Source organism: Corylus avellana, chromosome 8 (assembly GCF_965113065.1).
Source record: "Corylus avellana chromosome 8, dhCorAvel1.hap1.2, whole genome shotgun sequence".
NCBI lineage: Eukaryota > Viridiplantae > Streptophyta > Magnoliopsida > Fagales > Betulaceae > Corylus > Corylus avellana.
The window spans coordinates 14,642,582-14,661,120 of NC_142497.1; the positions used below are offsets into that span (position 1 = coordinate 14,642,582).

The following is an 18,539-nucleotide window of genomic DNA, read 5'->3' on the forward strand; positions in this document are numbered from 1 at the left end:
TAGAGATTCATATTGAGATGTACAGAGATTCCAAGTTGGTTAAGTTTTGTCTAGAGTTTAGACTGTCGGATAGATTTGTATAAATGCCTTGTACGACATAGCTTTGGGTATTTTTGTATAAAGAAAAGTATTTAACAGTATTTTTTTGTATTGATAATTACAGTTTTTCCGCTATATGAGATGAGGTTGTTAAAATAATGGTATCAGAGCCACCTAGTAACGCCAGGTCATGTGGTATTGAAGCACTGCATGACGTTTTAAGAGGGGGAGTTTGTAACACCCCGGTCCCATATTGGGAAGATGAGAAGAAGCCCACATTGAGTGGGTAGTTTATAGAGATAGTCATGGGTGCTAAGTCCCACATTGCCTAGTTACTAGGTGAAACTGGGCTAGAAATATTGGGATGTTACAATTATGGTATCAAAGCATTACCCAGCCTGAGATGGTGGGAGTTTGCACAAGCCTATGAGGGTCGCTAGTGGACACACGTTGGTGATGCCAAAAGTGGGTTATATTATAATGGTGTCAGTTAAGACACAATGAAATGTATAAGGGCCAAAAGTTAAGGGCCGAGAATGAAGAAATTCCCTGAGGATTGCCAACGGTGACACTGGTGCCCAAGAAGAGTGCTTGTAGAGTCTCACATCGCCTGGGTATGGAATATGTTATGATATTTATTTATGAACAGATTGAATTTAAAAATTTTTTATAGTAACTTGAGTAAGTTATGGTTCAAGTATGATTTGTTTTTAATTTGGGTTGCTCAATTTGAAGATAGGTGGTAATTTATGGGCTTTAATTTCGAGGACGAAATTCTAATAAGGAGGGAAGATTGTAGCACCCCAGATTTTTAAAGTCTTATTTTAAAGATATTAAATTGATGCTATTAATGTTCATATTAGGTAATGACATTTACTTTGAGGTTGAGATATTTATTGATGATATTAGGTAATAATATTTATTCTTGAGGAACTTATTAGATCTTATGAATATTATTGGAATGAATATTGATTTGAGGTTATTATATCATGATGATGATTTTATTTTGATTATTTTATTGGGAGATTTAAGAGATATGATAATTGATGATTGATTGGTATAATTTGGAGTATGATTGTAATAATTGGTGATATAATAAGATAGTATATGGTAGGTATAAGGATGGTAGAATAAGAAGGTAGAATAGTATATGGTTGGTGAAATAGTATAGGGTTGGTAGAATAGTGTAGGGTTGGTGGAATAGTGTAGGGTTGGTGAAATAGTATAGGGTTGGTGGAATAGTGTAGGGTTGGTGGAATAGTATAGGGTTGGTGAAATAGTATAGGGTTGGTGAAATAGTATTTGATTTTCTCCTATAAATAGAGCTCTTCTCCTTCACAATTTTCACAACTCATCTCCTCTCCCATCTCTTGCATATATTCTTCATTCTTCCGCTTTTTACTCGGTCTTTCTTCTTTCTAAGAGTGTTTAAGAGAGAGAGAGAGAGAGAAAGTCAGTGAAGGGATTGTTATGGGTATGAACCAACTGCAGCAGAACGGGTTTCAAGTAATTACCTTTGATGATCCATTCATGTAATCCACTGTAAGTATTCTTACTTACTGAGTATGATATTGATATCCAATAATACGGATTTTTGTGGTTTTATAACTTGTCTAGCATTTTGCTATATATGATTCAACAATGATTTATATTATCGGAAATCAATTGACTCACTACTTCACAGTTTTTTGTAGTGCTTGCAGGAATGGAAAATCAAGGTAATTATGCAGTTGTGATTAGAGATTCATATTGAGATGTACAGAGATTCCAAGTTGGTTAAGTTTTGTCTAGAGTTTAGACTGTCGGATAGATTTGTATAAATGCCTTGTACGACATAGCTTTGGGTATTTTTGTATAAAGAAAAGTATTTAACAGTATTTTTTTGTATTGATAATTACAGTTTTTCCGCTATATGAGATGAGGTTGTTACAATAACAAATAATGGCACCTCGATAATTCATTACTGTCCATATCATTCGGACAGAAGAAGATTCAATTAGTTTTATTTGAAGAATAAAATTGTCTAAAAGCTATAAAATATTGATTTTGCTCTTATAAATAAAACCAATAAAAGGAATAATGCATGGAATAGTTTAGTTCCGCTAATGATTATTATTATTTTTTTATCTTTTTTTCTTTCTTTAGTTCATAACTTCATATTTACATGTGGTTTAAGAACTTTATTTTTACCTACTTGAGTTTCAATTCATATTATAAATGATACTCCACTTATTGATTAAAACAGAGTTAGCACTTTCGTTCAAAATATTGACGAAAGTCTACGTCAGTCCAATAAAGCTGACATGACAAGGAGTAATATTAAAAATTAAAATTAAAAATAAAAAAATAAAATAAAAAAAAAGTAAGACAATTAAAAAATGAAAAAAGAAAAAAGTTAACAAAAAAAAAAGAAGCAAGGGGATCTCGAGCCACTCCTTTGGGCAAAATAGGGTGTCCAACACCACCATTTGGCCTGGGGTAGTTTCAACCACCACATACAGCCAATATGCGGGTGCCCGAACCACCCCCTGGCCCTTGGAGTGGTCCGGCCACCCCTAAAATTCAAACCCTAACCTTTTTTTTTTTTTTTTTTTAGCCTTCTGGGATTGGCCAGACCACCCCCAAGGGCCATGGAGTGGTTCGACCACTCCTAAAAACCATTTTGGAGGTGGTTCGTCCATTCCCTAGTTGGCCATAGGGTGGCTCCAGCCATCCCTTTAGGCCAAAATGGGGTTGGGGGCTTGCTTCTTTTTTTCTTTTCATTAAAAATAAAAAAATTAGTTTTTTAGGTATTACTTGTTCCTTGCTACATGTCAGCTTTTTATTGGGCTGAGGTGGATTTCCGTTAGTTTTTTAAATAGAAGTTGGACACGAATGATAACTCCGTTTTAATCAATAAGTAAAGTACATTTGTGATACAAATTAAAACTCAAATGGTAAAAATAAAGTCATTAAATCACATAAGGACAAAAGGTATTTAACCCTAAAAGAAAAAAAAAAAGAAAAAGAAGACCATATTAACAAAAGTCAACTATTATTGCCCTTTTAACTAGTCTTACTGGACTTGTTTAGGATGCATGCATTATTTGGTGAATCATGTCTCCTTTGAATCTCTTGTCAATACATAAACTGTAGACTTTAATTTCTTTATTTTGTTTAAGTTGTACAACAAATATCTTTAATTTTTTTTATTTTTTTTTTGAAAAGAGAATCCAAGCTTATGTAAATCAAATACGTTCTTGCTCAACAAGAATAATCTCCAAGATACATGTAGGACATTCTAGATACTAAGATTGATCTACATTACAACTCAAAGCAAATCTAGCTAGTAAGTGGGCAACCTCATTGCCAGTTCGTCTTACATGTTTAGCCTCCCAGTGGGCTGCCATATTAAGCAATGATTTTGCCCCTTCCATCAACTGTCCATAACTCCCCATGCAAATTGAATCACAACGTAGATCTTGTACAAGCTCGAGCGCATCTCCTTCCACATCAATCTTGCGAAAACCCCTCCTGGAACAGAACTCAACCAGCTTCCAAACAGCATAGGCTTCCGCAGATGCTGGGTCAAAAGGAGCAGATAAGACACAACTAAGTGTAGCAACGACTTTTTCTTCAAAAACATGAACAACAATGCCAATACGTATCTTTCCCCTAGCTTGATCAACCGCAGCGTCCCAATTAGCCTTGACAGAACCCATATGCAGCGGCTTCCAACTAACCTCCATGGAGATGATTGGCTTGAACAGATTATCATGACGGAATTGATCAGCAGAATTAGAGGCCTCTTGCTACTCTCTTGTTCTTCTTATTAAATCTGAGGGAGACAGTAACTCCCCACCAAACATGACCTTATTATGCCTAAGCCAAATAAGCCTAGCATAATTGCAATAAGCTGCAAATCTTCCATCCCAAACTTGTCATGCAACTACTTAAAAATATTCAAAAAAATGTCCTCAGCAATAGCACATTTTTGAATCCGTGGAGGACATTCAAGCCAGACATCCGAAGCTGCCGGACAATTCCAAAGAACGTTACTTACTATTTGGGGTTCCAGCTTGCAAATAAGGCACATAGGATCTTCAACTACACCTCTTCTGTGCAAATTTCCTTTAGTAGGTAGGAGATTAGCAAAAGCCTTCCCATGACGTTAGAACTCTAGGTCCCTTCACACGCCAGATCTCCCTCCAGAGTTGGGTACTATGTTCCGTAATAGAGCTGCTCCCTGCAATACTTTCCACCATAGATTTAGCAAAATGGTAAGCACTTCTCACACTGAAAACCCCTTCCGAGATCCTGTGCACACCATTCGATCACTCTGTTGTCTTGGACAAATAGGCATACCACATATAATATCTGCTTCTTCCTTTCTGAAAGTACTATACACCAGTGCCTTATTCCACCACTTGGTATCTTCATCAATCAAAGAGCACACCCTAGCATCATGATCATGAGTATTAATAGGGGATTGTACTTAATAAGTAGATGGAGAAGGGATCCACCTGTCATACCAAATTTTGATAGACCTACCCTCACCGACTCTCCACATCATACCCTCCTGTAGGAGCTTTCTGGACGAATAAATACTCCTCCAAGCATAGGAGAGTCTTGTACCTAAATTGGAAGTTTGAAAAGATGCATTAGGATAATATTTCTCCTTAAAAATCTGAGCAACCAATGAATCATTATTGTGAATGAGCCACTTGCTTAGCAAGAAGAGCTAAGTTGAAACATTCCAAATCTCTGAACCCCATGCCACCCTTCTCCTTAGCCCTTCCAAGCTTCTCCCAACTCATCCAAGCCATTTTAGAATCATTCTCCGTGTGTCCCCACCAAAACTTTGACATCATAGAATTAATATCATGACAAAGAGTTTTGGGTAGGAAAAATACACTCATCGAATAAGTAGGGATAGCCTGAATAACTGCTTTAAGCATGATTTCTTTTCCCGCTTGAGATACAAACTTCTCTTTCCACCCACAAATTCTGTCCCAAATCCCCCCTTTTATGCTAGAGAAAGCACTCTGTTTAGATCTACCAAGTAGAGTTGGAAGCCCTAAATACTTCTCATACCTTTGTGTGGAGGAAACCTTGCCAAAGATAGGATAAGGGATCTTGTCTCTGCGGGGTATTCCTACTAAAAAACAAAGAGGTCTTTGCCCTTTTCAATTTCTGCCCTGAAGCTCTCTCATAGGTTTCTAGAATCTCCTGAATATGCATCCATTCAGTACTATTTACTTTACAGAAAAGAAGACTGTCGTCAACAAAAATCAAGTGGTTCAATCGAGTTCCCCCTAGTAATCGGAAGACCAATGATTCTCCTTTCCCACTTCGCCTTCTGTAATAATAAACTCAACCCTTCTGCACATAGTATGAAAAAATAAGGTGATAGTGGATCTCCATGCCGTATGCCCCGAGTTGGTATAATTTTGCCATAAGGTTGCCCGTGAAACACCACTGAATAAGAGACAGTATGAACACAAGTCATGGTCAATTTAACCCACCGATCATTAAACCCAATCTTGCGCATTATCATCTCCAAAAACTCCCACTCCACCCTATCGTAAGCTTTACTCATATCCAATTTTAAAGCCATATGCCCCTCCCTCCCCTTCATCCTTCCATCCATAGTATGTATTGCTTCAAACGCCACCAGTATGTTATCCGCAATAAGTCTACCTGGTATGAATGCACTCTGTGTAGGAGAAATAATAGCAGGTAACACCTTCTTCATTCTATTAGCTAACACTTTGGCAATGAGTTTATAGATATCATTACAAAGGCTAATTGGCCTAAATTTTGTGATTCTAGTAGGATTGCTAATTTTTGGAATAAGAGCTATATTGGTGACATTAATATCCCTATCGAACACATCAAAATTAAGAAAATCAAGTACCGCAAACTTACATTTTTGCTAGTCCCTTAGCAAAACAAAATGAAAACAAGAAACATAAGTCCGCTGTCGTGGGAGAAACGATTGCATTTAGCATATACAATAAGCCTTTTAAACCCCTAGGCATCCCTAGAGGACGAGTGAAGTCTCGTGAGGGCTTAACAGTAATGATACCCACAAATATTTATGCATTATGTTATTTGACAAACAAGGACTTCCACACAAACATACGGTTTTTAACATCATGAGCAAGTTTAGCACAGTGAACACTACAAACACATCATCAAGACAACCACAAATCATTCAACTCAAAGATGGAAATTTGAGACAACACATGTTCCAATAAGTGCAATGTGAGACTAACATATGATCATGAGGCTTCAATTTATTCTCAAACTCAAGTGTACCTTAAAAGTGATAGGAATTCGCTTGAATGAAACAACCAAGGCTTAAAATTTTTTTTTATTTTTTTATTTTTATTTTTTTTATGTGTAGGCTGTGCAATGCTTAGCTTCCTTAAGCTTTCTAATTGACCTATGTAACAAGTGTTGGGCCAGAGACTCCCAAACCAAATGGTTTTAGGGCACTAGATGTAGAAACATTCCTAAGGGCTTAATTACTCAAGTCAACTAGGCTACGAAGCCAAACTAGCCATACAACTAACCAGGTTAGGTTTCTCATCTTTTTACGCGAACACTCAATGCTTTCTGAGGCATGAGGTCCGGTTACTCAATGAGAAGCTCAAACTGATTTTTTTTTTCTTTAAGCCAAGGTTTCATCATACTTCATCCTACCTATCTCAAAATACACCCTAATCAAGGCAAATATTATACCTCACCGATTTTATGCTAGTGTGCTCGTGGTGATAAACTCAAACATGTGAAGTCTCTTCAATCCAACAATGAGTCAAAAGACTAAGGTTCCTAATGACATGATGTGTTCAAAATGCTAAACAGACCAATGACATGCAAACCACAGAATATGTGTTACCCTTGCTTAATCAAAAACATAGCAATTTTTTTTTTTTCTTAACACGAAAAATCAAGGAAAAAGATAGAGAAATGTCTACCCCACCCCCAAACTGAAATGACACATTGTCCTCAATGGGTCCAGAGATACAATACCAGGTGAGCGGCGCAAGTCGGGTGTAACGTAGGAGAATGCTCCCCCAAACTTGAATGGTAGACACTTGCCCTGAAAAACACAACAGAAACAAACAAACAAGATAAAATGGTAAGGGAAAGAATGAGGGTTGCCTCCCACAAGCGCTAAGTTTTAAGTCTTCAGCCAGACTCTCCACAAAAGACGACAATCACTCAGAATAACTCGGATCCTCCAACAATGTCGTCTCGATCTCCTTACTTCTCAACTCTAAGAATGGTTTTAATCTCTGTCCATTTACCTTGAAGGTGTTGCCATTCTTAGGATCCTCAATCTCGATAGCCCCATGAGGAAAAACAGACCGAATGATGAATGGGCCTGTCCACCGAGATTTCAACTTGCCTAGGAAAAGATGCAGCCGAGAATTGTAAAGGACTTTCTCACCAGGCTCAAAAGATCGTCTCAAAATGCTCTGGTCATGAGCCTTCTTCATCTGTTCCTTGTACAACCACGCAAAATCATAAGCATCATTTCTCAGCTCCTCTAATTCATTGAGTTGGAGCTTCCTTTGTGAGCCAGCCTTCAAAAGATTGAAGTTCAGCTGCTTGATGGCCTAATATGCTCTATGCTCCAACTCCACGGGAAGATGACATGCCTTCCCGTACACAAGCTGATAGGGTGGCATCCCAATCGGGGTCTTGAAAGCTATCCTATATGCCCATAGTGCATCACTCAATCGCATAGACTAATCTTTTCTATTGGGGTTTACCGTCTTTTCCAAAATGTGCTTGATCTCTCGATTGGAAACTTCAACCTGTCCACTCGTCTGTGGGTGATACGGGGTGGCAACTTTATGTGTGATGAAATACTTCTTCATCAACTGCTCAAAAATCCGATTGCAAAAATGCTTACCTCCATCACTTATAATTGCTCGAGGCGTACCAAAGCGAGCAAAGATAGTGTCTCTAAAAAACTGGACCACTACTCTATGGTCATTAGTCTTGCATGCAACCGCCTCCACCCATTTGGACACATAGTCCACAGCAACCAAGATGTACAGATAGCCAAATGAGTTCGGGAAGGGTCCCATGAAATCGATGCCCCATACATCAAAAATCTCAACGATCAAAATGGGACTGAGGGGCATCATATTCCTCCTGGAGATACTCCCGAGCTTCTGACAACGCTCACAAGAAATGCAATAAGCTTGGGCATCTCTAAAAAGGGTAGGCCAATAGAATCCACACTGCAAAATCTTGGCAGCGGTCTTCATAGCACTGAATGGCCTCCACAAGCACGATCATGACAAAAGGAGATGACATTGGATTGGTCATGCTCAGGTATACACCTCCTAATGATCTGATCGGGACAATACTTGAACAGGTAAAGATCGTCCCAGAAAAAGTGCTTCACCATGGACAAAAATTTAGACCTATCTTGTCGCCCCCACTGCTGAGGCAATTGGCCGGTGATGAGGTAGTTCACTATATCAGCAAACCATGATGTGGGCTCATGAGCAATGTGCATCAAGTGCTCATCAGGGAAAGTCTCCGAAATGGGGCTAGCGTCCTTGGTGTAATCCACAGTCAATCTAGACAAATGATCCGCCACCACATTTTCGGAACCCTTCTTGTCCCAAATTTCTATGTCAAACTCCTGAAGTAGCAAAATCCATCGGATCAGACGAGATTTAGCATATTTTTTGGACAAAAGATACTTCAATGCTGCGTGATCCGAAAAGATGATGACTTTAGATCCTACCAAATAGGATCTAAACTTGTCTAGTGCAAAAACGACTGCCAACAACTCCTTCTCCGCTGTGGAGTAGTTGAGTTGTGCCTCGTTCAGAGTTCTACTCGCATAGTAAATGACATGGGGGACTCTATCAACACGCTGCCCCAAAATAGCTCCAACTGTATAATCCGATGCGTCACACATGATCTCAAAAGGTGCACCCCAATTGGGTGGCTGAATAATCGGTGTGGACGTCAGAATGCTCTTAAGGTCCCCAAATGCTCTCTTGCAATCCTTATCGAATACAAATGGGGCATCCTTCACCAACAACTTACACAAGGGCCTGGAAATCTTGCTAAAGTCCTGGATAAACCGCATGTAGAATCTTGCGTGGCCCAGAAAAGAACGAACTTCCTTCACTGTGCGAGGGGGTGGAAGGTTGGAAATCAGATCCACCTTTGCTTGATCAACCTCTATCCCCCTCTGAGATATGATATGCCCTAATACAATACCTTGCTTGACCATAAAATGGCACTTCTCCCAATTGAGTACCAGGTTCTTCTCCTTGCACCGTACTAATACCAAAGTCAGGCGGTGCAAACACTCATCAAAGGATGAACCGAAGACAGAGAATTCGTCCATGAAAATCTCTAAAAAACGCTCTACCATGTCAAAACAAACACTGATCATGCACCGCTGAAAAGTAGCGGGTGCGTTGCATAACCCAAAGGGCATGCGACTGTAGGCAAAAGTCCCAAAATGACAGGTAAACGTCGTCTTCTCCTGATCTTTAGGGTCCACAGGGACCTGGTTATATCCAGAATAACCATCCAAAGAACAATAGTACTCATGCCCAGCCAAGCGCTCCACCATTTGATCAATAAATGGAAGCGGGAAGTGATCCTTTCTGGTGGCAGCATTCAACTTCCGATAGTCTATGCATACTCTCCATCTTAATTGAATACGAGTTGGGACCAAGTCATCATCCTTGTTCTTCACTACCGTCAATCCAGCCCGCTTGGGCACAACATGAATCGAGCTCACCCACTTGCTGTCAGAGATGGGATAAATGATCCCTGCATTCAACAACTTTATCACTTCAGTCCTCACCACCTCTTACATAGCTGGGTTAAGCCTCCTCTGTGGCTCCTTTGATGGCTTGGCATTCTCCTCCAAATGTATCTTATGCATCACCACCGAGGGGCTGATCCCCTTGATATCCTCAATAGTCCAGCCGATAACTTCTTTGTGTTCTCTTAAAACCTCTAATAATTTCTCCTCTTGAGCATCAATCAAATCTGAAGCTATAATCACAAGCAAAGAATCTGCTGGACCTAGGAACTTATACTTGAGAGTGTCTAGTAGAGGTTTAAGTTCCTTCTTGGGGGGATCAGGTACTATTGTCTCCTCCTTCTCACTGCTCACCAGAAGAGCAGTCTCCAAGATTGTATCTGCTTGCTCAAGCAACTTGTCCAAGTCCAAATCTTCTATGAACTAAGCAAAGCACGCCTCCAGGGGGTCCTCTATGCTTGATTCTTCAACAACCTCCTCAATGATTTCCTCTACCAAGCAGAACTGTTGCATTTCCTCATATTCCAATGGTTGCTTTCTAATATGGAAAATATTCAACTCCACTGTCATATTTCCAAAGGAAATCTTCATCACCCCCGTCCTACAATTGATTAGGGCGTTAGCCGTAGCTAGAAATGGCCGCCCTAAGATCACCGGTATTTGACTCCCCACATCCGGAACTGGCTCTGTGTCAAGCATAATAAAATCTACGGGGAAATAAAACTTATCCACTTTAATCAGGACATCCTCTACTATTCCCCGTGGAACCTTCACTGACCTGTCAGCTAATTGCAGTGTCATGGATGTGGGCCTCAACTCTCCTAGCCCCAACTGCACATAAACTAAGTAAGGCAACAAATTGACACTTGCTCCAAGATCTAATAATGCCCTCTCAATTTGTCTGACTCCTATCATGCAAGAAATAGTAGGCCATCCAGGGTCCTTGTGCTTGAGGGGCAACTTGCATTTTAGGATTGAAGAAACCTGCTCGGTTAGGAATGCCTTCTTCGGAACATTTGTCTTCCTCTTCACTGTAATCAAGTCCTTCAAGAACTTGGCATATGAAGATACTTGTTGGATGACGTCCAAAAAATGAATATTGATTTGAACTTGCTTGAACACCTCCAGAATGTCCTCAAATTTCCCTCATTTCTTGGGTGCTTGCAACCTTTCAGGGTAAGGTGCTTTTGGCACAAATGACCTAGGAGGGTCCTCAATAATGGGTGTGGCTGTAGATGGCTTGGCATCTTTCTTCTCTTTGTTGCCACTCTGTTCCTTTTCTTGCCCTGCGGGGTCTTCTTCTTGCTCAACCACTCGATTGTCCACTTGTCTCCCTGACCTCAGTGTCACAATTGCTTGCACATGTTCTTGCCCGTGCGCAGAACTTGAGGAATTCCCAACCATATATTGACCTTTTGGGTTGGGTATGGGCTGACTGGGCAATTTCCCTTTTTCTCTCTCACCCAAGTGATTAGCTATCTGTCCAATCTGACTCTCCATCTTCGCAATTGCTTGGGTGTTAACCATGGTGGCATTCTTCACTTCATCTATTGCTTGGGTGTTTGCCATGGTAGAGTTTTGAGCTCTTGAATGGTCTGGCTATTCGATTGTATGAATGCCTTCATTGTTTCTTCCAGGGATGATTGTGACGAAGACGCAGGATGTTGCGCTGGTTGAGTTGAACGACCATGATTCTGAGCATGTGAGGGAAATCCTTGATTCATTGGTTGGCTCTGTCCATGAGAAATTAAGGTGGCTCCGCCACCCTGGATTGTATGTCTCCGAGTATGGTCTGCTCTCTTGCTTCTTAAAGTCATTGAAGGCGTTCACTTGTTCCATGGAGCACTCGGCAAAAGCCGGTGAAAATGGACAATTCTATGCTAAGTGCATAGGATTAGCACAGATTGAACAGCCATCAACATTGAATGTGTTGGTAGCATTTGCGGATTGACCCACTGCAAGGGCTTCAACCTTCTTGGTTAGAGCATCTATCTTTATCCTCAAATCAGTGTCCTCCTTAACCTCATAGATGCCACATTTCTTGGGGATATGGGCAGATTTATCCCGACAACTCGAAAAATCCCACTGCTGTGAGCTGTCAAACAACTTATCTAGTGCCTTATATGCTGCATCCCCTGTCAGACTTAAGAATGCTCCTCCATTCATTGACTCGATCATACTACGATTAGATTGGGTCAATCCTTGGTAGAAAAACTGAACGAGTCTCCACTTCTCATAACCATGTGGAAGGCATCTTATCAACAACTCCTTAAATCTTTCCCAACACTCCGAAAATTTCTCGTCCTCCTCCTGAGTGAAGGAACTTATTTCCTTTCTGCATTCATTGACCTTTGACATTGGGAAATATTTGTTATAGAACTTGCTTAACAAGCTTTCCCAAGATGTAATGGATCCGGGCATGTTGGAGTCCAACCATGCCCTGGCTTTGTCTTGCAGAGAGAAAGGAAATAGTCTGAGATGGACAGACTCTTCGGAGAAATTTTGAAATTTGAAAGTGGCGCATATGTCCATGAATTTCTTTACATGACTGTAAGGATTTTCAAGTTCTAGGCCATGGAACGATGGTAGGAGTTGGATGACATGAGGTTTCAAATCAAAATGAGTACCATTGGTTGGTGGCAACACTATACACAAATGGGATGTAGTGAAGTCCACAGGTGCGAACAACTCCCTAAGTGACGTAGTGAAGTCCACATTCCAAGCTCTAGCTTGCTCGGGATTTCCAGCTCTAGCATCCTCATGCTCAGCCCTAGGTTCCTCTATGTTATTTTGTTGATCTCCCATTTCGCCTCTATCCCTAGTCTCGACAAGTGCTCTTCGAGTTCTCCTAAGAATTCTATCAATGTCGGGGTCTAAGGGTATCAATTCTAGGTTCAAGGATCTCTGACCAAGCATGCACCAAACACAAATGCTCAAATAAACTAGCTAAAAATAATGAAATATTCACAAAAGAAAGAATAAACAAACAAAAGATAAGAAAACAGAAACAAAATTTTAACAAGAATAACCCAAAGAATTTACAGAACAAAATTTCACTTAGCTGCTTCTGGTATGCTGATGCTACCAAGGGAGATGCGCTCGAGCGCAGGAATTTGCGATCGAGCGTATATGCGCTTCGAGTGCAGGCACAAAATGGCAAGCGCAGGTATGCTTGCTCGCTGCAGTAGGCCCGAGTGCGATCAAGCATAGATAAGCTGTGCTCGATCGCTCTAGCAATGACTGAATTTCGCCAAATTGCACAAAACACAGAAACACAAAGCACCCTTTTTTTTTCTTTTTTTTTTTTAGATCAATGCAGAAAACAAAATAAATAAAATGAAAAAAAAAAAAAAAATCTACCTAAACTAGTAGAAAGATTAAATTAATTCAAACAAAAAAAATCAATTTTTACAAAATCAAACGTTTCCCCGGCAACAGCGCCAAAATTTGATGTACAAATTTAATTGTACTCGCAAGCGCACGAGTCTTGTGCAGTAAAGTGTGTGCAAGTGCGAGGTCAAATCCACAGGTAGGCGTGTTTGCAAGAATCAATTTTCTAGTTTAACCTAATCTATCTTAACCTAGTTCCAATTTTTGTAACTGTGTCGTGCGAAATCATAAACTAAAACTAAACAAATTAAAAAAAAAAAAAAAAAAAAAAAGTAATGGTAAATTACTAAGGTTTCCGAATCACCCTCGTCAAATCAAACAACATATCTTGCATTTTATGCATACAATATTCAATCCAAATATACTGTTCAAAAGTTGTAAACATGCAAATTAAATCATTCGATGAATCTATCCGTTCAAAGAATCATAACGAATATTTAATTGAGATCCAATCATCCACTGTATCCGTAGATCACAATGGATATTAGTCTCAATCCAATCATTTGATGTACCCCCGAACGAAACACAACGAATATTAAATTGAGCATGAGTATACTACCAACATTTAATCAATTAAACTTAATTAAACTGTTGAATTGGCTTTTGAACCACACTTTCATAATATAATCTCATTGTATGTATAAATTGACAAGACATGTATGTTTATCAATGACAAGGCTTCATCTTCAACCTTAGTTGAAGGTTTTAGCCTCTCATGATAACAAAAACAACAAAAAATTGAATTGACTTCATGAGAAAAATAAAACTTACAATGAAAAATGAAGCACAAGCTTCTGCACGACAAAACGTCGTATTTTAGCTTAAAATGGTGCCTCCCAATGTGTGTTTACAAGAGAAAAATGTTGTCTATAAATAATAAAAACTAGGGTTCTGCGCTGCCAGGTCAGCGTGAGTGCGCTCGATCGCACTCGAAGTGCGCTCGAGCGCACTCGGCTCTTAAGGGCTCCTGCAGCGCAGCACTTAAGCGATGCATGCTAGGGTTAACGTGGTTATCCGCTCGAGCGTGCCGTGCATGGGATCGAGTGCAGGTGCGCTCGATCGTCGCTCATGTGCGCTCAATCGCACTTCCAGGGAACTTCAACTCCTTTGCTTATTTCCACCCTTAAACCGCAGTTCTCTCTTAATGACCTTCAACACCTCAAAATACCAAAACTAACAAAAACATCAAAAATTAACACAGCTAAGAGCTTAACAAACATAAGTTAAAGGGGCCCAAATATACAATATTTGGCACTCATCAACATACCTCTCCTTGCACCATTTTCCAAGAATTTTGATAAAAGCAAGCTGAGAAACCATCCGGACCCGATGATTTCAATGGATGCATTTGGTGAAGTGTAAATCCACTTCAACCACCGTAAAAGTCCTAGTAAGTGCAACATTCATCTCCCCCGTTACTAGGGCATCCATATCTCCTAAGCACTCATGCACACCTTGGACCTCCCTAGTCGTAAATAATGTTGTGTAATGATGTACAAATGCAGCACCAATCTCCTTCGGCTCCTTCCACGTGATCCTAGACTCATCCATAACCTACTTAATCTTGTTAATTTTCCTTTTATGGCTTGCCCAAGCATGAAAGAAAGGAGTATTCTGGTACCCATGTTGATACCAATTCTGTTTTGCTCTTTGTTTCCATTTGATATCCTCTTGTTCCATTATAAAATCAATCTTCAGCTTTAACACTTTAATCGTCTCACAATTTTTCGGACCCTCTTCCCTCTATAATAATTCCAGTTGCTTAGTCTTCTATTTTATCTTCTTGGTTGCATTTCCAAATTTTCGTGAACTCCAAAAGGATAGACTGGCTTAGCAGTTAGCCAACTTATGCCTAACCATTCCTAACCCGCCATTCACCCGAGCTTCTTCCATAACCTGTCTATACTCCTCGTCTACCATCCATGAAGCTTTGATTTTAAAATTTTTAGAGTATACTATGCAGCCCTCCCTCCTCTCCCTCACCCAAACGCAAACATATGGGTTTATGGTCCAAAGATCTTACCGTAAGAAACCATTGATAAATGCTAAAATATTCATATTTTCAGCCCTTAACTTGCATGTTTTAATCCTTTGGTTTTAATTAATTAGGCCATTTTAATTCTTTTTTGTGTTTTTCATACTTTTACAGGCTTTTGGAAGAAAATGAAGTAAAACTAGGTGATTTGAGCTCAAAAGAGAAAATGGAGACAATTGGAGCTCCCTGGTACTGCGATCCATCGCAGGGTACCTGCGATCGAGCGCCATACCCGAGAGGACACAGCATCGAACAGGCCAAGAGCGATCGAGCGCATGCCAAAAGAAGGAACGATCGCAGACCTGCGATCGAGCGCACCCGTGCGCAGGAGACTTATCAAGTGGCGGCTGGATTGACATTCTTTCCATATTAGGGTTTTCCAACTACAAATTGTAATAGGTCTCAAAACCCTACGAAATCCCTAGGTTTACTACTTTGTCTATGACTTCTAAAGCCTATAAATAGACCCTTAAGCCTCTAGAAGAGGGAGACTTTTGTAAGGAGAAGAATAGGGGCTCTTCAAGTTCAAGTCTCGGGTTTATTCTTTTCCTTTCTTTTCTTTTTATTTTATGAAAATGTTTAACATCAACTTTATGAGTAGTTAATTTAATTAGTAGGGCTTGATTGAAGCCCTAGTTATGTTTTCTTAATATTTTAATATTGGCGCCTTTGTGATGATCTTGTTGTGCTATTTAACTTGATTAATACCTGTTTGCATGAATTCCTCATATGTGTGTGCCAGATCAACATATGCATGTGATATGGACTAGTTAGTTAGATCAATTTGGATGGCCGAGTCCTAGGTTTAACATAAGTAACAAAAGAAATTCACGTCGGGTTCTTGAGTTAATCAACATGGGGAACCGGGAGTATATGCTATGCCCTAGGCCTCATGTGTTTGTCAATTTCCATAGAACATATGCCTTCCTAAGGAACAACTTAGTATAGATCATGCTAAATCCCTTAGGAATGAAAAGAGTTAGAGTATATGTCATGCCTAACTTGTTGCATAGGGAAATCTATAGCCTTAGGAGTATACGTCATGCCCTAAGGTTGACAAAATTAGATATGCATAACTTGATCAGAGCATTGGCATATTGTTATATTAGCTAAATATAATTAGTGGTGGATATCAAAGCCCTACCCTTTATTATCATCACTTCAACAATCAATTTTTGCTTTGCTGTTGCTTAAGGAATCTATTTTTAAACATAAATTCAGCAATCCTTGTGGGAATGATCTTGTACTTCACCATATACTACTATGTTGACCTTGTGCACTTGCAGGTAAAACGTACAATTATTCACCTATTAATTTAGGTAGATTATTGCACAAGAAGTTTTTTGCGCCGTTGCTGGGGATTGCGGCGAATTTTGTTTAAAATTATTTTCCTTTAGTTTTGTTATTTTAATTTTCAATTTTTAATTTAGTGTTAGTAAAATAAAATCAAAAAGAATTTCTTGTTTTCCCTAACTTTTCTGTTTTCTGTTTCATGTTGCGGATTGGCATTCTGTGATTGCGATCAATCGTCAGCCAAGTGCGATCGAACGCACCAACCTACGATCGAGCGTAGTTTTAGGGAGCATCCGAACCAACAATACTGAAGCTGCCTAACTAAAAAAGTAATCCAGTTCATGCAAGGTCGTCGATCTCAAGCCTCAACCGTTCTTCCACTCGATCCTGAAGTTGAGCAGACAATTCGACAATGACCTAGAGACAAAGAAGGAGAAGAAGTTGAAATGGAAGATTTGCAAGAAAATCCAATTGGGCCAAACCATTAGAAGCAAATCCATCACGGGTGAGGAGACCAATGAAGCAGGCATATGTGCCAACAAACCTCCATCAACCCTCTTGCATAGCATATCAACCAGAGGTGGATGGCAGCTATTATATCTCTCCCAAAATCCTAAATGCATTGACTCATTTCAGAGGCACAGCTACTGAGGATCCCAACTTGCATCTCAAGGAATTCTTTGACTTATGCAAGTTGCAGCATGTTCAAGGCCTAACTCCAGAAAGACTCAAGTTAGTCCTCTTTCCTTTTTCCTTGAAAGATAATGCTAAACTGTGGTACAATTCCTTGCTTGCAGAGTCCATTCATACTTGGGAAGAATTGACCACCAAGTTTCTAAAAAGGTTTTTCCCAGCCCAGAAGACAAAGCAACTTAAAAGGGAACTTCAAATGTTCCAACATCGAGACTGAGATTTGTTCTTTGAGGCCTGGGATCACTTCAATTCCTTGCTTCTAAAGTGTCCACACCACAACATCCCTCACGATGAGCAGGTACAAATTTTCTATGAAGGATTAGATGATACTAACAAATGGATGGTTGATTCAGCTTGTGGAGGAACACTTATGGAGAAGAGTAGTGAGGAAGCTGTGGAACTTTTTGAGACATTAAGTGAGCATTCACAGCAATTCTGTTCAAGAGGAAGGAGAGGAATCAAAAGCAAGGGCATGTATGAAGTAAACCTCAGTGGGGGATCAACCAATCAGTTGGTTGCAGTAGAAAAGAAATTGGATATGCTTGTCAAGGCCATGACTGTTCAAAAAATTTCATCTCCGCAACAGGACACACCAATCCAGGTATGTGCTATTTGTTCCCATCTATATCACACCAAGAAGTGTCCTTTATCTCCTTTTGCAAAGCAAGAAGAGGTAAATTTTGTGGGACAAAACAATTATCCCCACAAGACCAACCCATACTCCAATACTTACAATCCAGGATGGCGCAACCATCCAAATTTCTCCTAGAGAAATAATCAAGGACAGCAAAAAGGGCCCCAACAAGCAAGCCAACCAACTCAAGAGCCAAAGATGAACCAACTGGAGAATATGATACACAACTTGGTGACTTCACAACAGCAGTTCATGGCTGATTAAGAACATGTCAATACAAAAACTGAGCAAGCCATACAAAAATTGGAAGTGCAAATGGGTCAGATGGCAAAGGAGCTGAGTGAGAGGAAGTAGGGAGAATTTCCAACTCAAACAGTACCTAACCCTGGAAATCACTAGCAGCTGAAAGCTGCCACAGTTATGAGAGGTCCTACCCCTACAAGAGCACTTGAGCCAGATTCTAAGCTCAAGTGCAACTCTTCACACTAGGAGCATTACAATCACAAGTAGACGTGTTTGAGCAGGCACGAACCTCAAGCGCATCTACTCAAAACAGTGGTACTGAAGCCACTGAAGGCGATAACAATTTCACTCTTGTCTTCTTCATCCTACTTTCTTTACTTCACATATGTTTCAATTATCCTTTATGTTTCATT

At 39.8% G+C, this 18,539-nt stretch overlaps 1 pseudogene; it reads right to left on the reverse strand.

The window, feature by feature from the left end:
* Window positions 1-4,207: 4,207 nt before the first annotated feature.
* LOC148584150 (uncharacterized) lies at window positions 4,208-12,004 on the reverse strand (annotated as a pseudogene).
* Between the last annotated feature and the right edge of the window lie 6,535 nt (window positions 12,005-18,539).